The sequence below is a fragment of the Schistocerca americana genome, chromosome X, assembly GCF_021461395.2.
Source record: "Schistocerca americana isolate TAMUIC-IGC-003095 chromosome X, iqSchAmer2.1, whole genome shotgun sequence".
Taxonomy (NCBI): Eukaryota; Metazoa; Arthropoda; class Insecta; order Orthoptera; family Acrididae; genus Schistocerca; species Schistocerca americana.
This window is the reverse complement of record NC_060130.1, coordinates 535,248,528-535,267,752: the sequence shown is the minus strand read 5'-3', so window position 1 is coordinate 535,267,752 and position 19,225 is coordinate 535,248,528. Positions and strand designations below refer to the sequence as shown.

The 19,225-nt window shown below is 45.5% G+C and overlaps 1 protein-coding gene across 2 annotated transcripts in view; it reads left to right on the top strand.

The window, feature by feature from the left end:
* LOC124555180 (beta-1,4-glucuronyltransferase 1) overlaps positions 1-19,225 on the top strand; it is a 312,738-nt gene that overhangs the window by 47,297 nt on the left and 246,216 nt on the right. The window contains exon 1 of one of the 2 annotated variants that reach the window (XM_047129012.1): positions 18,104-18,311. The exons of the other annotated variant lie outside the window; for it this stretch is intronic. The gene's annotated coding sequence lies outside the window, so the exon portion shown is untranslated. Of the gene's footprint in view, positions 1-18,103; positions 18,312-19,225 lie in introns of those variants that run through there. 2 annotated transcript variants of the gene reach the window in all.

The window sequence follows — 19,225 nt, the reverse complement described above, 5'->3', positions numbered from 1 at the left end:
AATTGGTCCCTCTGTCAGGTGTTGAGAGGTGTGAAAAATTACCTAAGGTGGGTGTGCTACCTTCTGAGGGGGGCACCCAGTTGGCACTCCATTAAAGACACAGACAATCATGGGGATTTTCTCGCTATGAGCCAATCATCTTTTCCACTGTCAGTGTCTACTAATGTAAATGGAATGAGGCTAACGATTCAAAGATACTCCCAGCTGCACTATGGTTCCCCATGGTTTCACGTACTGAAGATCAGTCCTTTGCCATGGTAGATCCATTTATTATTCAGGAAGGTGTTGGCCCTGTAAAATCCTGCTCTTGTTCGCACAGTGGTACTTTGCTTTTGGAGACTACTTCTGATTCTCAAGCACAACAACTGCTTGCAGCTTCGCTATCTGGTACATATTGATGCCCCTGGAACGCTGAAATCTTTCTGTGGTGTTACTTACACTAGGCTGCTCGTAGGTCTGACAGAGCAGAAATCCAAACATACACCTCTGAGGGATGCTGCCCATTGGGTGATGAAAAGAGTAGATGAATCCTTAGTGCCCACATGCACTCTTTCTCACTTTCGCTGGAGTGGCACTTCTGTCAAATACCAAAGCAGGCTATGACGTTATCGTGGTATGACAATACGTACCAACCCCAACACTCTGCTACCAGTGTCATCATTACAACCACACCTGGCCAAATCTGTAACCTGTGGTAGGGATGCTCATTAGAGCCATTGGCCACCCCCTCTCCACTGTATCAAGTGCAGTGGCGACCATGCCGCCGCCACTTGAGATTGTCCTGTGAATACTGATCAGCGATCTAAGAGATCTGGGCGAAGGAAAAAGTACGTTACCCAGTCACTCTCAAGTTGTTGGCTAGTGGGTAACCCAGCGTTCTACCATCTGGCACCTACATTACTGTTACTGCCAAGTCTCGCTCCGTGAAGGACATGGCCATGCAGACATGCCATCTCAAATTTAGCTTTGCTGTTGAGAAACCGCCCAGCGTCATGGTAGCATCCCTGTCTCCTCCTCCAACTGTGCATCGACCCACCTGCTAAATAACCAGCAGGCTGGAAAGGACAGAAGGAATTCTCCTGCAAAGCCTTCCTATGCCAACAAACATCTGAGTCTTCCTCTGCCACCTGGAAAGTCTTAAAGAAGATGAAGAAAGAGAAATGCTCTCCTTCACGAACTCTGAGATCCTCTTCCATGGTCGCACCACATGATACCCTCATCTGGCCGACCTCAGTGACGTCGGTGGGCACCACCAACCGTCCTTCTGCCGTGGGCTCTCCAGATCGACAGCGGGAGAATGCTGACGCCTCTGTAGACATCATGGAGTATGATCCTCCTGCCTCTATCCCCTGTAGCAATGAGTGACAACCCTTCATTTTTTCCTGGTGACGACTTTCCTCCAATGGAACGTTTGTGGCCTGTCATCCAACAAAGAGGACTTACGGCTCTCTTAGAATTGCAGCCTCCACTTGTACTCTGTCCCAAGGAAACAAAATTGCATCCTCACAACTGCTTTGAGCTCTCTCGCATTTCTTCCCAGTACGCTTTGACATTGCCCCTGATGATGGCATTCCATCTTGGGGAGGAGTCATGCTGCTCATCTCGGATGATTTAAAATCAATCCATCTCCATGACTACCCAGCATAAAGCTGTTGCAGTCCAAAATTTTCTTAATCACTTGACCTTTTCCCTTTGTACCATTTACATCCCTCCATCATTTGGTGTCACCAGGACAGACATCCTCCAGCTTACTAGGGAACGCCCTCGCCCCATTCTGCAGCTCTGTGACTTAAATGCACACCATCCCCTTTGGGGCTCACCCATAACATGGCAGTGAGGTGCCCTCTTGGCTGACTTTCTCGGTCACCTTAACATCATCTGCTTTAACACGGGAGCACCCACATTCCTTTCAGACTCCACTCTCACCTATTCCCATCTGGACCTCTCCTTCTTTACTGCACAGCTTGTCCATCAGCATTGAGTGGTACTTTTTTTCCAACACTTTCTTGAGTGATCGTTTGCTGTGGACTATCAGATTGCTGACTCGTACCCCACCTACATGCACCCCCAAATGACAGCTTTCTAAGACCCTGAATCCATCTATAAGTAATTGCTTAAACACGTCAACTCTCCATAATGGCAATATCTCCTCTACATGTTCAGCTGTATTTGGCTCAGAGGTGTTCCCCTGTCAGTGGAGGGTCAGTATTGTTGTTCCTGTCCTTCAGCCTGGTACGTATCCCTCGTTCCTAGTTAGTTACCGCCAGATTCGTCTGATCAAGATTCCCTTCAAGTTACTTGAATTGATGGTGGCTCGTTTCCTCTGTTCAGTCTTCAAAACGTGGTACCTCCTTTATCATTACCAGTATGCCTTTAAGGAGGGACTGCCTCCTATCGATCGCCTACTTTGGTTGGAAACTGCAATTACCCAGACTTTTTCTTGGCACTGCCATCTTTCCACAGTTGGCTTCAATATTCATAAGTCCTATGACATGGCTTGGCGCCGTCACATCGAGGAGGGTGGTCCGATCCGCTCCCCATGAAGTACCACAGGCGACACGTAGGACACTTAGGGAGTTCATACAGCAGGTGGTCAGGTGGGACACGTGAGGACCGAGAAAGTTTCCTAATCAGCATGAGCCTCAGGAATTTTGCAGTTTCAACAAACTGAAAAGCAACAGGCCCTAGATGTGAAGATAGTGGAAGAAACAAATTGTGCGGCCATAAATTCACGCAAACGGTTTTTTCAGTGGAAAAGCGAAAGCTATTGTCGATGCTCCACAAGTAAAGCTCGCTGAAGACACCACTAAAGGATACAATGCTGTGAGAAGTGCAATAGATGGCAAAATCGTCAACGAAGAGGAAGCCGGGCCATTATAGGGTTAATGGTGATGGCAAAGAGGACGACGCTAATGACAGAACCCTGAGGCACAGCGTTTTCTTACATAATGGTGTCCGGCAAGGCAGAACCCACACATACCTTGAAAACTTCGTCTTTTAAGTATTCCTGAAATAAATGGGACCTGCAGTCAAAGAAGTCACAGGTGTAGGGAGTACAGACGATACCAGTTCTCCATCAAATGTCTTAGGCTTTCTCAAAATCCAAAAACACGACCAGTTCGGTATAACCGCAGAAAACCATTCATGACATTGGTTGAAAAAGTGACGAGATGGTCAACCGCAGAACGGCGCGCTCGAAATCCACATTGTGCAATGGTTAGTAAATTGCGAGACTCGAGCCACCATATCAGCCAGGCATGAATCGTATGTTCCATCACCTTGCAAACACAGCTTGTGAGAGAAATACGGCGAAAACTAGAAGGAAAGTGTTTTTCCTTGTCACAGTTAGGTATGGTGGTGACAGTGGCTTCACGCCAGCATGGGGGAAACGTGCCCTCTGCCCAAATGCGATTGTAAATATGAAAGAGATAGCGCTTGCTCGCAAGAGGAAGGCTCTACACCATCTGAGCGTTAACGTCGTCTAGCCCTGGGGCAGAGGATCAGGATGAAGTTACTGAATGATCTAGTTCCCTTGTAGTAAAGGCGGCACTGTAGCTCTCACAGAGGTAGAAATGTAGTTCTCAATCACTAAAACGTTCATTTTAGGATTCCACCTGATAACGGCTAAAACTTAAGTGGGAGGCTTCAGCCATTTATCTCCAGAGGAAGAAAGCAGCTGGTCAGGAGGCTGACTCAGTTGCCATTGCAAGATGGGTCACAAGGTGGTACGCAAGAACCTGCGGATCCATAGTAAGGCCACCTGAGATGTCAATGCCCTAGGTGGAAGTCGGCCATTGGCAACCTTGGAGTGAGCTGAGTGTAGCCACACACCTAGAAGAACCTAGGATGGAGACAGAGGGTTCCCAACATACCTGCTTGGTCTGTTTAAGTAGTTACATTTGGTGCGAAAGAGTTTAGAGGTAACAAATCTGGCAGAGATTGGGTACTGCTTAAGACACTGCAAGGCTCGACAGCTATCATAGATGGCAATGTCCGTGCTCCACTAAAGGTCCCTCAGGCAGCAAAAGAGGACCATCGAGAGGGGGATTGCAGTGACAATGGGCATATAATCGTACTGCACACGTCACAGAAGACTTCACAAATACAACCTGACAAAGAGAGGGTAAACATGGCCTGGGAGGTATACATATAGTACCCAACCACAGAACATGAAGAAAAAGAGTTAAAAAAGGCTACACGTGAAGCCCTGTCGATGGAAGGTAAGACAGCTAAAACGAGGAACTTGGAGAAAAGCCCATAAAATACGCCATAGAGAAACAGAGGTACTGAACTAAAGATTAAGTGACCTTCGTCATATTGCTACAACGTATGCTCCACCTGAAACAGAAACCATTCGGAAGGCGTTGGCAATGAGCTTATCACATAAGCCACACACCACTGCCAACTATCAGAAGCCAAGTAAGCCGTCCCCGCAACCTAAGCAACCACCACCTCCCTTACGTAAGGAAAAAAGGTCCTCGGAAAAGTAGTTCAAAGTCCAAGAAACTGCTAGTTAAACCTTCGGATCTTCGAGCTTCCTCCTTATACGATAGGGACTGCTCATGAGTATATGGACTTCCAGTCGGAGGAACCAGATAGCTGGGAGCTGGCTAATGTTCCCCTGGCCTCCCTGGTAAATCACCACCTCAGAGGGAGAAAGGCCAGAACAACCATCGCTAAACAATGGCTTCCACAGGAACTCCTTTGCTGCAGTGGAATTTAGACAGATGTCGCTCACATGTAGAATAATTAGAGTTCGTGTCCAGGAGAAACCGATCTGCATCAGATTACAAGAAACGCGTCTTAGTCTCTCTCTCTCTCTCTCTCTCTCTCTCTCTCTCTCTCTCTCTCTCACACACACACACACACACACACACACACACACACACACACACACCTGCATTACGAGGTTACCACCTATACAGGAAGTTCGCTATTACTGGAGACAGAGCTAAAGGTGGAGTGGCTGTTTCCATCGGTGACAGGTAGCACTCCTTTTCTGTCCCACTTACTAGGACCAGACGAGCAATTACCGTTAAAGTTGTAGCACCCTTTGATACCATAGTGTATCCTTTTGCATACACACCGACGGAACTCTTCTAGGCACTCCCACGCCCATTCCTCCTTGTGTGGTACTTCAATTCACACAACGTGCTGCGGGGCTTGGCTACGACTTGCTCCAGGGGTCGGATGATAGAGCGACTCGTCCATTCTAACAATATGTCTTCCGAACGCGGGTCAGATGACATACTTTTCTACAGGTACAGGCTCTTTTTCAGCCGTTGGCCTTTTTGTTCTCCAGCTATTAGAGACTCAGTTGAGTGAGTAGTGGCTATTGATTTACAGTCTAGTGATCACTTCCCAGTGTAGATCCGTCTGTCAATTAGGACAGGGGCTGACAGGAGACCATGCAGATGGCTGATAGAAAGGTCAAATTGTTTGCAGTACAGTCGAGAAGCTGTTTTTGAATAAAAGAATTGTACATAGGAGACAGTGGCCCATATGATTTGGGAGATCCAACGGGCTAGCGCAGAGCTCATCTCCCAGTCTAGTAACCACCTCAGACGATGGCCTGTACCTTGGTGGAATGATGACTCCTGATTGGCAATCTGGGCCAGACAAATAGCTCCGCAGAACTTCAAACTCCGTCCAACTACAGAAAACATTCATGCCTTCATATCTGCGAGAGCACATGAGGCGAGTGATAAAAGAACAGAAGAGTGGTTCCTGGAAGGAATTAACGACTCAATTAATTGGTCGGCTTCCAATTTGCAAGTTTGGGACACAAGACGGATTTCAGACGAGCAGTACACGTCCCCTTATCGTCTTTTCAAGTAATGGGGTCTTTGTGGATATGGCTCAGGCTTTAGCTGAACATTTCTTTACTGTCACTACGTCATCCAAACAAATTCCTGCTTTCCAGGTGTTCTTTAGGACTGAAGAGATGAGGAAGATCAGTTTCTTCTCTCTTAATGAGGAAGTCTAAACTCTTCCGTTCTCCATGTGGGAACTGGAATCAGCTTTGTCTACAGCCAGATATATTCCTCCAGAGCCTGCTGAGATCCATTATGCTATGCTTCGTCATCTGTGTCCTGAAGCGAAAAGATCTAGATTGATGGACCTTACCCCACGACACGGCATCCCCTTCCTGTTGCTCCTGCACCACCTACTTTGGAGCAATGCCCCCCCCCCCCCCCAAACCATTGGGGATGTCCATCCCGATTTCTAAGCCAGAGAAGCATAACTTCATCGGCTTCTCTCGCTAGAAAGGGGTCCCTTGGGTAACTTCCTTCCCAGGTTTCTGCTATTGGGAAAGATGACACCCACCAGTGGCTGAAGAGCTCAAAAGCAGCTGGTTGTAGGGCTTCACGCTCATCCTCAGTCCCAGAAACTGAGCCAGTGAAGTCCTCCCAGCCAGGGAAACCCAAGGACCAGCGAGAGAAATCAAAAAAGGTTCCCAAGACCAAGGAAATTGCAGTGGCACCGCACACCACCGCTACCTAGAAGCTCTGTGTCTGACGATGAGGTGGAGATTCTGGCGTCCACTGAGGACCTATATCTCGCTATACCCTAACACACAATCGATATAGACTGCTCAGGCAAAACGTCGGTGGCAGCAGGTGAACCTGAGGCATAAACTGCCTCATTGAATGTTCCATGCCTTCAAAGTCTCACGATGACGTCATCCTCCTTTGGAATTGCAGCGGTTTCTTCCACCGCCTGGCTGAGCTACGGCAACTGTTAAGCTATACACCTGTTATCTGCATTGCCCTCCAGGAAACCTGGTACCTGGCAATGAAGACCCCTGCCCTCCATGGCTGTATGGGATATTACAGGAACTGTAGCGACTATAATCGTGTGTCAGTTGGAGTTTTTGTTTGTCTCCTAAACTCAATCTGTAGTCAACTACGCCCCTTCAAACCCGTCTTCAATCTGTGGCTGTCAGAATAAGGATGACACAGGAAATAACTGTGTGCAATGTATGTATTCCTCCAAATGGTGCAGTACCCCTGAATGTATTAATTGCACTGATTGGCCAACTCACTAAACCTTTCCTACTTGTGGGATGGTACCATGCTTACTGCCAGAGGCAGAGGGTTCGAAAGTTGGTCGCAACTCAACCTCTGCCTCTTAAATACTGGGGCCGCCATACATTTCACTGTGGCTCATGGTAGTTACTTGGTCATTGATTTATCAGTTTGCACCCCAGGACATCTCCCGTCTATCCGCTGGGGCGCACATGACGACCTGTGTGGTGGTGACCACTTCCCCATCTTCCTGTCACTGCCCCAGCATCAGGCCCACGGACGAATTCCCAGATAGGCTTTAAACAAGGCGGAGTGGGAAAATTTCACCTCTGCTGTCACTGTTGACACTCCCCCACACGGTAACATCGCTGTGATGGTTCAGCAGGTGACTACAACGATCGTTTCTGTGGCAGAAAACACGTTCCCTCGCTTTTCAAGGTGGCCTCGGCGCAAGGTATTCCCTTGGTGGTCGCCGGTAGTCGTTGAATCAATTAAGGAGCGTCAGCGAGCTCTACAGTGGCATAAGCGGCGCCCTTCCCTGAAGTATCTCATAGCCTTTGAACAGCTCCGTGCCTGCATTCTCCAACTTATCAGACGACGAAAGCAGGAGTGTTTGGAGGGATACGTCTCGACCATTAGGTGCCATACGTCACATTCCCAAGTCTGGGCAAGTATCAAACGTCTGTTCGGGTACCAGACACCAATAGGTGTTCCAGGTGTTATTATAAATGGCGTATTATCTACCGACGCAAACGCGATTGCCGAGCACTGTGTCGAGCACTACCCCCCAGCCTTTCGCACTCTCAAATGGCGGCTGGAAGGGAAAGTCCTCAGATTCATTACACGACACAGTAAATCCTGTAACGACCCATTTACAGATTAGGAGCTCCTCAGTGCCCTTGCACATTGGCCCAACACAGCTCCTAGGCCTGATCGAATGCAGAGCCATATGATTAAAACCCCTCTTGAGGTGGATAGCTATCGACCCATCAGCCTCACCAACGTTCTTTGTAAGCTGCTGGAATGTAGCCTACTAGCTCCATGTCAGGGCGGCTTCCGCCAGGGTTGATAATCTTGTGTACTTAGTCTGCCATCTGAACAGAATTTTCCAGACTCCAACACCTGGTTGCCATCTTTCTTGACTTGCATATAGAATACGACACGACCTGGCGACATCATATCCTTGCCACATTGTATGAGTGTGGTGTCCGGGGCCCTCTACTGATCTTTATCCAGAATTTCCTGTCTCTCCGTAGTTTCCATGTCCAAGTTGGTGCCTCCCACAGTTCCATCCATATCCAGGAGAATGGAGTCCCGCAGGCCCCTGTATTGAGAGTCTGTTTTAAGTGGCCATTAACGGTCTAGCAGCAGCTGTCGGTCCCTCAGTCTCACCTTCTCTGTACGCAAGCGACTTCCGCATTTCGTATAGCTGCTCCAGTACTGGTGCTGCTGAGCGGCGCCTACAGGGACCCATCCACAAGGTGCAGTCATGGGCTCTAGCCCATGGCTTCCCGTTTCCAGCCATGAAGACGTGTCATGCATTTTTATCGGCGTCGTACCGTTCATCCAGAACTAGAACCTTAGGTGAATGACGAGCCACTCGCTGTAGTGGAGACATATCGATTCTTAGGTATGGTTTTCGACGCTAGTTTGACTTGGCTTCCTATCTTCGTCAGCTTAAACGGAAGTGTTGGCAGCACCTCAATGGCCTCTGCTGCCTGAGCAGCACCAAATGGATGCAGATCGCTCCACTTTGCTGCAGCTCTACAGAGCCCTTGTTCAATCCCACATTGACCATGGAAGTGTTATTTCGGTGGCGCTCTCCGCATTGCTTTTGCTCAACCCATTGCAACATTGCGTAGTTAGACTAGACAGGAGCTTTTAGGACGAATCTGGTGACAATCGTACTGGTAGCGGCTGGAGTCCCTCCATTGAAGATCAAACGTGTACAACTGCATGCCATTTACGTTGCACACATTCATAGCTCTCCTGAGCATCCTAATTACCGTCTTCTTTTCCCAACCACGGCGGGTCACCTCCCGCATGGGCGGCCCAGGTCAGGGCTAATGATTGCGGTTTGCTTGCAATCACTTCTGTTTGAATTGGAGTCCTTGTCAGTACCACCTCTCCTCGAGGACCAGTCACCTACACCTCCGTGGTGGAGCTGTAGGCCAAGGATTGGCCTGGACCTTTCGCATGGCCCTAAGGACTCTGTTAACCCTGCAGCCCTGATAATGTTGGATATGCCTTTGTCCACAGAGGCCATACTGAACAGCATTCCTCGCCTGATGGATGCAGTGTATTCACTGCACAGCTGGTGGCCATATCTCGTGCACTTCAGTATATCCGTTCATGCCCTGAGGAATCGTTTCTTCTGTGTACTGACTCCTTGAGCAGCCTACAAGCTTTCGACCAGTGCTACTGTCGCTATCCTTTGGTGGCGTCCATCCAGGGGACCGGTCCCGTCGTTCAGTGGTGTTTGTATGGACCCCAGGACACATTGGCAATCCAGGAAACGAACTTGAAGACAGGCTGGCCAGACAGGATACGCGGAAACGGCTTCTGGAGATGGGTATCTCTGAACCTGACTTGCGTTCTGACTTACGCCACAGGATTTTTCGGTTTTGGCACATGGAATGGCATAACAGTACGCGCAACAAATTGTGTGTCATTACGGAGACTAAGATTGTGTGGAAGTCTTCCATGCGGCCCTCTCACAGGGAATCAGTTTGCGAGGTGCCGGGGCAAGCAGTGTATTTAACACTAAATTCTTCTAGAATCTACATATGTAAATGATGCTCTAAGCCCCCACTATTCTAACTCCGACTTTTGCTGTTGCACATGGATTAAAAAATATACGCGAACTGACTGTAATCAACCCTGCAAGCGGAGTAGAAAAGAGTTTGGCACCTGCAATAATTTAATTTGATAAATAAGTTAAATAAAGGAAGGTTTCATTAACGTAGTGAGAAATGATGGGTTGCTCTGCCGATTAACAGAATGAAAGTTCTGTCCAAAATAACAATGATTTACTAAGACTAAACACAAAATAATAAACAAAAACACACAAAACATTTATAATACATCAAATTGGCTCAAATTGGATACTCAAACAAACGCTGTGAAGGTGAAGTTGTCCCTAAACTAGATTGTGAGGTTTATGACGAAGTGGTATGTGGAGCCAATTCCTTGCCACTCAAATCTTAAGAGAGACACACAGCTAACCCAACATTAATTGCTGCTACTCAAGACAGAACAAAGTTAGAAAAAGACGAACAGGCGCGCTCTGCTGAGCTCTGATTATCACCTAGGAAAATCCCTATCTGCCGGTGCTGTGGACATACATTACCAAACTGTCTTCTTAACTGCCAGAACACGATCTGGCGTACCGGAGGCGATGGCTGGTTGCTTCGACGTCCTCGACCGAAAGGCGAGAGCCGACTACCCACAAGAGCACCCGTACAGGCCGAACACACAACATTCCCGCCCCCACGACAGTGGCCGTGGTTAAACGTTCCAATCAGCAACTCGAAAACCGGCGGAAAATTCCACTCTATTGCCGGAGCACTACCATTCCACCAATGGAGATTCTTGGCGCCAATTTCTGCGCTGATTTTGCTACGTCACGGAGCTATGCCCTGAGCAAGCCAATCACAGTTACTATTTTTCAGAAAGCGCGGGAATTTTCCCGCCACAACTGCCTGGGTACACAAGTCATTCCCACGCCTCACTGGTAGCCCGCCAGAAAGTGTTTTCGCTAAGTTTCTGCGAAGTAACGGAACCACTAGCCCAGCCGCTACTTCAGGCCCCTGCGGGGTGTGTCTCTTGACAATGTCGGCGTCTGGAAAGCATTCACTCGACTCCCTCAAACTCGTCGGCTTAGCCCTCTCGAGATCCGCAGAGCCCGCCTGTCACCGGACCACCTGGGTGACGAGAGACGCTGTGTGGGAAGTCCGCATGTGAAGGAATAGCAACTTTTCACCGCATGCAATTAGAGACGAAAATCGTAAGATAGAAATATGAGAGGGGGCTAATGCCACCTCTCAAGTTGTCCTCTTCCGGCTCCGCACTGGCCACCCTTGGGCGACCCACGGTTACCTCCTGCGCCGTGAAGACCCAACTCAGTGTCGGTGTGGCGCCCGGTTGACACTTGAGAGACTGGAGGTGGATCGTTCAACGAATCGGAGGCTATAGACTGTTTCAAAGGGTTGCGGTGGCTCAAAGAGGGGAAAGGAATGCAGTAGATGACGAATGGGTAGCTTTGAGAGATGAAGCACTGAAGGCACCAGAAAATTCGGTAGCCAGAACTACAAGGCTCAAGTAATCCTTTGACAACACAAGACATAGTGAATATAATTAATAAGAGAAGAAATACAGACGTCTAAGAAACGGGTAAGCGCTAATGGCTAGACGAGAATTGCAAATCTGTAGATGCATGCATAAATATGGGAGAGACAGATGCCGCCCATAGGAAAATGGAAGACACCATTGGAGAAAAGAGAAGTACTGGTATTAATACTCGATTTCGGATGGGGAGGCTGTGCTCAGCGAACAAAGGAAGGCTGAAGGGTGGAAGGAATATATAGAGGGTCTATGTGAGAAAACAAACTTTAACACACTATTATAGAATGGTAAAGGATGTGGACGAAAATGGCATACGGTTCTGCGAGAATAATTAAACGGACCAATGAAAGACCTAAATCGAAACAAGACCCTTGGAATAGATGCTGTTCATTCAGAATTACTGAAATTGTTGAGAGTACCAGTCATCACGAAACCATTCTAGTTGGTATGCAGGATACGAAACAGGCGATATACTCAGTCGAGGAAGAACTTAATACCTCCATTTCCAAGTAAAGGTGATGACAGACTTGAATATTACACAACCTTCACTTTAGTAAGTCATAGTCGCAAATACTGACTAAAATTATCGGCAAAAGAATGGAAAAACTGATGAAATCTGAACTCAGGGAAGATAAGTTCGGATTCTGGGGAAATGTCTGCATTCGCGAGGCAGTTGTGACTCTGTTTATTTTAGAACACACCTTGAGGAAAGGTAAACCTACAGTGCGTTTATGGAATTTGTATACTTAGAGAAAGCTTTGACAGTGTTTACTAGAATACTTTTTGGACTGTGGAGGTAGCAGGGATAAAATGTAGGAGTGAAAAAGTTACCTACAATCTTCATAGAATCCGGACTAGAGCCATGATTGTCGGACATCGAAGAGAAACATTAGCGAAGAAGAGAATGACACAGGCATGTAGGTTACTTCTCACGTTATCCCGTCTGTGTATTGAGCAAGGAAGGAGGAATTTGGAAAGGGAAGTGAAATTCAGGGAGAATAATAAAAAACTTCACTGTTTGCCGATGACACTGTAGTTCTGTCAGACGGTGGAAGACTTAGATCAGTTGAACAGAATGGATGTTTCGAAGATAGGTTATAAGAACATAAACATCAGTGAAACAAACGTAATGGACTGTTGTCCAATTAAATGAGGTAACGCCTAGAGGATTACATTTGGAAGTGACACCAAAAGCAATAGAAGCGTTTTGCTATTTGGGCAGCAGAATAACTGAACAATGGCCGTAGTAGAGGAGAGATAGAATGCATATTGTCAATAGCTAGAAAAGCGTTTCTGAAAAAATTAAAATCGAAAATAAATTCAGGTATTAGGAAGACTCCCAAGGTATTCGTGTTCATTGTAGCCTAGTATGGAAGTGAAACGTGGACGAGGAGCAGTTCAGACCAGAAGAGAATAAGAGCTTTTGAAATGTAGTGCCACAGGAAAATGCTGAATTTTAGATGGCTAGATCGAATAATTAATGAAGAAGTCCTGAATTGAGTTGGAGGGGAAGAGAAATTTATGGCGCAACTTGACTAAAAGAGAATCTCGTTTGACAGGACACATCCTGAACGGTCAAGGGAATCTTGAGTTTAGTAACGGTGTGTGTGGAGTAAAAATTGTACACGAGACCAAAGCTTGAGTAGAGTAAGCAGACTCAAATGGACCGAGGCTGCAGCAATTAATGCAGATATGAAGAGGCTAACACACAAGACTACCATGGAGAGCTGCATCAAACCAGCGTGCTACTACTACTACTACTACTACTACTACTACTACTACTACGCATTAGGATCCAGAAAATTTATACATTATGCTTAATTTTTCTCTGAACAGTAACGAAAATTTCTCTCATCCATCTACCGCTTTGTCGAAAGATGCTCAAATTAAAACAAATAGAACATTGCATATTCGCATGTCTTCATTTATAATCGGTCATCCATTCTTGGAACATTTCTCGCTAGTGTAATTTTAATGCTGCCTGACCTTCTGTTATAGTTAGTGATGAGTGCGTATTGCCTTGAGAGATTTCTTTCATTTCTCATATTTTTTAATTTCATTGTTTACATTACTCCTTGGTTAGGGGTAGTACTCTACGATTTAAAAAAACTCATTTTTCTTTTTTGGGCTTAAAATGTTCTCTTCGATGGCTACTTTACTGAATGTTAATCCATAGTTCGCCAGAAACTCCATTATCGAAATACAAGGCAATCTGTAAAAAATGTCTCCGAAAACCATTCACAGCGGGAGCAAAATACGTGTAATTTCAATGACGGACGGAAAGGCATTATGGAAATAATGAAAGCCCTGGAACTTATGGTGCGAGCAGCCTGTTAAAACTTCTGCACAAAGCGGACGAAAAGCGTATCGAGCGAGCAGAGCAGGGGATGACAGAAGCTGCGAAAGAGGCCCGCAGGGCCACCGTGGCCACGAAGAAGATGGATTATCTCCTTTTGGGTCTGAAAGAATGGCTGTATGATCCTGGGATCGCTGATTAGGGGTATATTTAACTTACAAAAGTAACCCAAAACGTTAAACGTATTATTTACCTCGAAAGCGCATTTTTCAAATTGGCGGGAAACAAACTTTAGAACGGCACACAAGATTTTGATCAGAATTTGATGCTGGCGTTCTAAATTGAATTGTCACCGTACGTACCCGTTTTGCGATATCTCCAAAAGTCCACTTTCCGTGCAAGCGTTCGTCTCGATTTTGTGGGCGAAGAAAGTGACGTTTCTTTCGACGCGTTTCGGTAGAACTTAATATTTTTCAATTATCCCATGCACATTGATAAAAAATACATTGAAATTGACTTCTATAAAATTATTTTGTCATAGGTCCAATAGGATGGCCTCTGGAAATCCCGCCGATCACCGTTTTTCTGGCTCTAAGGGATCTTCCATCTTTTGCAGCGGTTACAGGGAGCGTCCGATGTAGACAAACTACTTCTGAAAGATGAAAGTGTAAGGAATGAAATTCTATCAGATTCAGCAATTCATTTTATATTACCTGAAAAATCACGAGAATCTTGTATTTTTCTTGCGTTCAAAGAGGGTTAACACCTTCGGCAACAAGAAAAATGGAGGATATCACCTCAAGCAAAACAAAATTTCCCATTTTTTCCACATTTAGGTGGGTCGGATATGTTACATTCAGTCTTTGTTTCTGCTGTTTTTTTTTTAAAAAAAACATCACTTGACATATATTCAGTAGGGTGCATATTGACAGTGAGTTACCTCTAAAGAGTAAACGAAAATAATGGTAATCTTTAGTAATGAGTCTATCGAGCTAGAAACTGAACAAATGTACACTATGTGATCAAAAGTATCCGGACACCCCAAAACATAAGTTCTTCATATTAGGTGCCTTGTGCTACCACCTACTTGTCAGGTAGTCCATATCGGCGACCTCAGAAGTCATTAGACAACGTGAGAGAGCAGAATAGGGTGCTCTGCGGAACTCAGGGACTTCGAACGTGGTCGGGTGATAGTGTGTCACTTGTGTCATACGTCTGTATGCGAGATTTCCACACTCCTAAACATCCCTAGGTCCACTATTTCCGATGTGATAGTGATATGGAAACGTGAAGAGACAAGTACACCACAAAAGCGTGCAGACCGACCTCGTGTGTTGACTGGCTGAGACCGCCGACAGTTGAACAGGATCGTAATGTGTAACAGGCACACATCTATCCAGACCATCAAACAGCAATTCCAAACTGCATCAGGTTCCACTGCAAGTACTATGACAGTTAGGCGGGAGGTGAGAAAACTTGGATTTCATGGTCGAGCGGCTGGCTGCTCGTAAGACACACATCACGCCCGTAGATGCCAAACGACGCCTCGCCTGGTGTAAGGAGCGTAAACATTGGACGACTGAACAGTGGAAAAACGTTGTGTGGAGTGACGAATCACGGTGCACAATGAGGCGATCAAATGGCAGGGTGAGGGTATGGCGATTGCCCGGTGAACGTCATCTGCCAGCGTGTTAAGTGCCAACAGCAAACTATGGAGGCGGTGGTGTTGTGGTGTGGTGGTGGTTTTCGTGTAGAGGGCTTGCACCCTTTGTTGTGTCGCGTGGCACTGTCACAGCACAGGCCTACATTGATGTTTTAAGCACCTTGTTGCTTCCCACTATTAAAGAGCAATTTGGGGACGGCGATTGCATCTTTAAACACGACCGAGCACCTCTTCATAACGCACGGCCTGTGGCGGAGTGGTTACACAACAACATCCCTGTAATAGACTAGCCTGCAGAGTCCTGACCTGAATCCTATAGAAAGCCTTTAGGATGGTTTGGAACGCCAACGTAGTGCCAGGCCTCACCTACCTGCCGACCGACCTCTCCTCAGTGCAGCACTCTGTTAAGAATGGGCTGCCATTCCCCAAGAAACCTTCCAGCACTTGATTGATCGTATGCCTGCGAGAGTGGAAGCTGTGATAAAGGCTAACGGTGGGCCATCAACATATTGAATTCCAGCATTACCGATGGAGGGTGCCACGAACTTGTCGTTTTCAGCCAGGCGTCCGGATACTTTTGATCACATAGTGTGCGTCATCGGACCTGAGAGACCCGAGAAATACGCCACGTGCTTTCTTGTCTTAACTGTGTATCCTTACGATTTTTGTTACTAATCAAAAGGCTTATCATAGGTTGGTATCCATATTAGTTCTAAAAATACTCCCCTTAGAAAAAGTTCTCAGCCAACTGACGGCCCAAAAGTGTTCTCTACATGACATGCGGATACCAATGCCATGCTTTTTTCTGTTGAGGCTAGCATATTTGGACGGAAATAAGACACCGTTCGCCGATTCTTTAAGAAAGTTTTTTCGGAAATATTCTGTGTTTTCATGAAACTCGAATGATTAGCGGAGAACAGAAAATCACGGAGCTTACATTAGTTTTGGTCTCTAAAGCTGAGTAAAATTCACACCAAAACTATCTCCACTCAGCGGTTCCAATAACGCATCACGCTGCCTCTGGCACGTACCGTACATAATTAATGAATAATGGAATAAACGTGGTAACGCTGATGTGCTAAACAACTGGATGAGGTTACAGCAGCGATGATTGCATCGTTGATGGATTCCATCACTACTACTTCAATCATGCATCGAAAGTTCCTTCTTTTTTTTCCCAATTCGTTTCCGTAATGCATCGTTTAAAGACAAGCTTTTATTCCCTTTACGATCGCTTCATTTCTCTTAAATCATCTATATTCTCTCCAAAATTGTGATTTCTTTTCTCGCTGCTGTTGGAAGGATCGAAGTCTAAATTCGTACACCACTTCATCGTGGGTAGTATATGATTCAGTGTGTTCAAAATGATGAGCCTTGACTAGAGCAAAAGTATTCAAAAAAAGATGGAACATTAGATGCTACACTGTGAATTTAGTCCAGGTACAGAAAGAACCTGAGGACAACGGTTTAAACGGTGCCACATAGAACTTTGTAATAAAGATATTTCGGAAGTAGATAAGAGGGAAAATACATCCCGCTGATTCGACAAAACAAAGTAAAATATTCAAAACGAAATTTTGAAACTTCAATGTTGTTTAATTCATGAATTTAAGTTTTTTAAACTCATGCACCTGTTACTGATAAACACGAAGCGAACTCTCTCTGGTATATGGGCGTCGTCTTGTCCAATCAAGAAAGCGAGAGGTGAAGGTCGCTCGTCAGTTACTAGGTTTACATATGCTCGGATAGCTCGGTCATAAGCACAGAGTACATATGTCATGAAAGATCTCGGTAATCCGCCACCCAAGTACGAACATGAAATGATATCGGAAGCAATGGAAAATGTAACTGGAACTACTAGGCAGGAGGCAACATCTCCTTGATTATAAGCCTTCCTCTTCTGCCTAGGAACTTAAGAGTAGAGGCTTTCTCTATGACTCGATGAGTGTATACGTAGCTGTACTTCCCTCCCACACGTCACTCACGAGGGAGCAGGGGTGTGACAAACGACAGAGCAAAACTTTTCGCGAAACGACCTAGTTCAGCGCTTACAAGAAATCCTTCGAACTAAACGCTCGTAATCAAAGAAGCAAATACTGGCGCAAGCTAAATGTGATTGCCAGCTGTTTTCATTATAATTAGTTGTAAGATTATTTCCATGTACCCTTTCTTCTAACCAGCGCGATTCGTGAACAAGAGAAACAGGGAAGTGAAAAGGATAAGTTATCAGCATGAAGTATCACTCGTGAAACTTTGAACATGTCATGAACCATTTCGTATGTGCTTGTATTAATGTTGACTTTTTGAAAATACAAACCAATCGTGTACTAGTTACTTCACGTTTTCGTTTGATAGAGTTCCAGACGAACACGATAAGACGCTCCATTATTTCGTTACTTCCTTCACCTCTCCAACTCTCTCCCTCCATCACTGCCTCCTCCTCCTCCTCCTCCTCCTCCGTACCCCCCCCCCCCCTCTTCTCTCTCTCTCTCTCTCTCTCTCTCTCTCTCTCTCTCTCTCTCTGCGTACCGGTCCGTTCGTAAGGTGGAAACAATCCTCAGATGAAGTAAATGTAATGATAAATATAAATTGAACGTTATTGATTGATTACTTCGCGTTAAAATCTCCAAAAGCAGCTCGTAGAGCGCAAAACCAGGAATTTCCTGGCGGCAGCGGGAGCAGCGCGTTGCAGCGCGCGTTATGTTGGCAGCAGTGGACGGGTCGTGGGGCCGTAGTCTTGGCTGCCCCACTGCAGTGAGCAGTTGGTGTCCTGCCTCGGTCGATGGCACTTCGCGCTGCGCTTCTCACGTTAAGTGTTAACTACTTACTGTGATGTTTATATGTCACACATACCGGCCATGTTTGGTATTTAGCGCGTGAATATGTGCAGAATTTTATAGTTCTTGAAGCTGAACAACAATGATGGACAGTTAGGCAGGATGGGCTCAGAATACCTGAAGTGTAAGCAGGAATCTCTCCGGTAAGTTCTGTCTCAGCCTCTGGCCGTATATTTAACCTAATTTTGATTTGCTGGTTCTAAATCAAACAAAAAAAAATATTTGGCTCTCATAAATTCAAATGTAAACGTTCCATTACAAAATGCAAACTTCAGATCAACATTGTTGAAGTAAATAAAGGTGTTGGATCCTTGAAGTTATTCGCTCTCAAAGATAGAGAATTGCTGGAGTATCACTAATTCGAATATTACGAAGATCATCACATTAGTATTTTATGTAGTGTTAAAATACCGTCATTAGTTTGGATGAGATTTTACTGTACGAGTTATTTATTGACATTACTTCTTCTGAAGTAAAAATTGAGCTGCCGTGTCTCGTAAAAATTACTCATTTTACTTCCATCTTTCTAATTAAGCGATATGAATCTTCGTTGAAAGACAATTTTCCTTATTACTGGATTTTTATCATTAATGGTTTTTCAATTATGCTGTATTGATGATTGAGAAAATTTTCTTCACTGTTTGATGGATCCCCCGATTTAGTTTTTAACTACTTTCCTGAAACGATCTTAGAGGTCCTTCCTATACGACAAGATCTTTTAAGATTCACCCACAAGCTTCTGGCTACCACGTAAGAGAAGGCTGGAGGAAGGTAAAAATAGTGCTAAGGGATTTATTTACGAAAATGCAGTTGAATTTTTGAGTCAATTTTATGTTAGCATTTTCGAGACTTAGGTTACATTGTGCGCGTACACGGTTGTATCTAACCTGTTTGTATCCGAATGCCAGTTCCTACACACAATAACAAAATTTATGTTCTTATGAAACACTCTGTCCGTAGAGTAAACAACCTGCTATCAAAGATTTACAGTTTATTTGTAAATAGATGAGTAGAACCTCTGAAACAGAACAGAAAGATCGGAAGATTGTAATTAAAT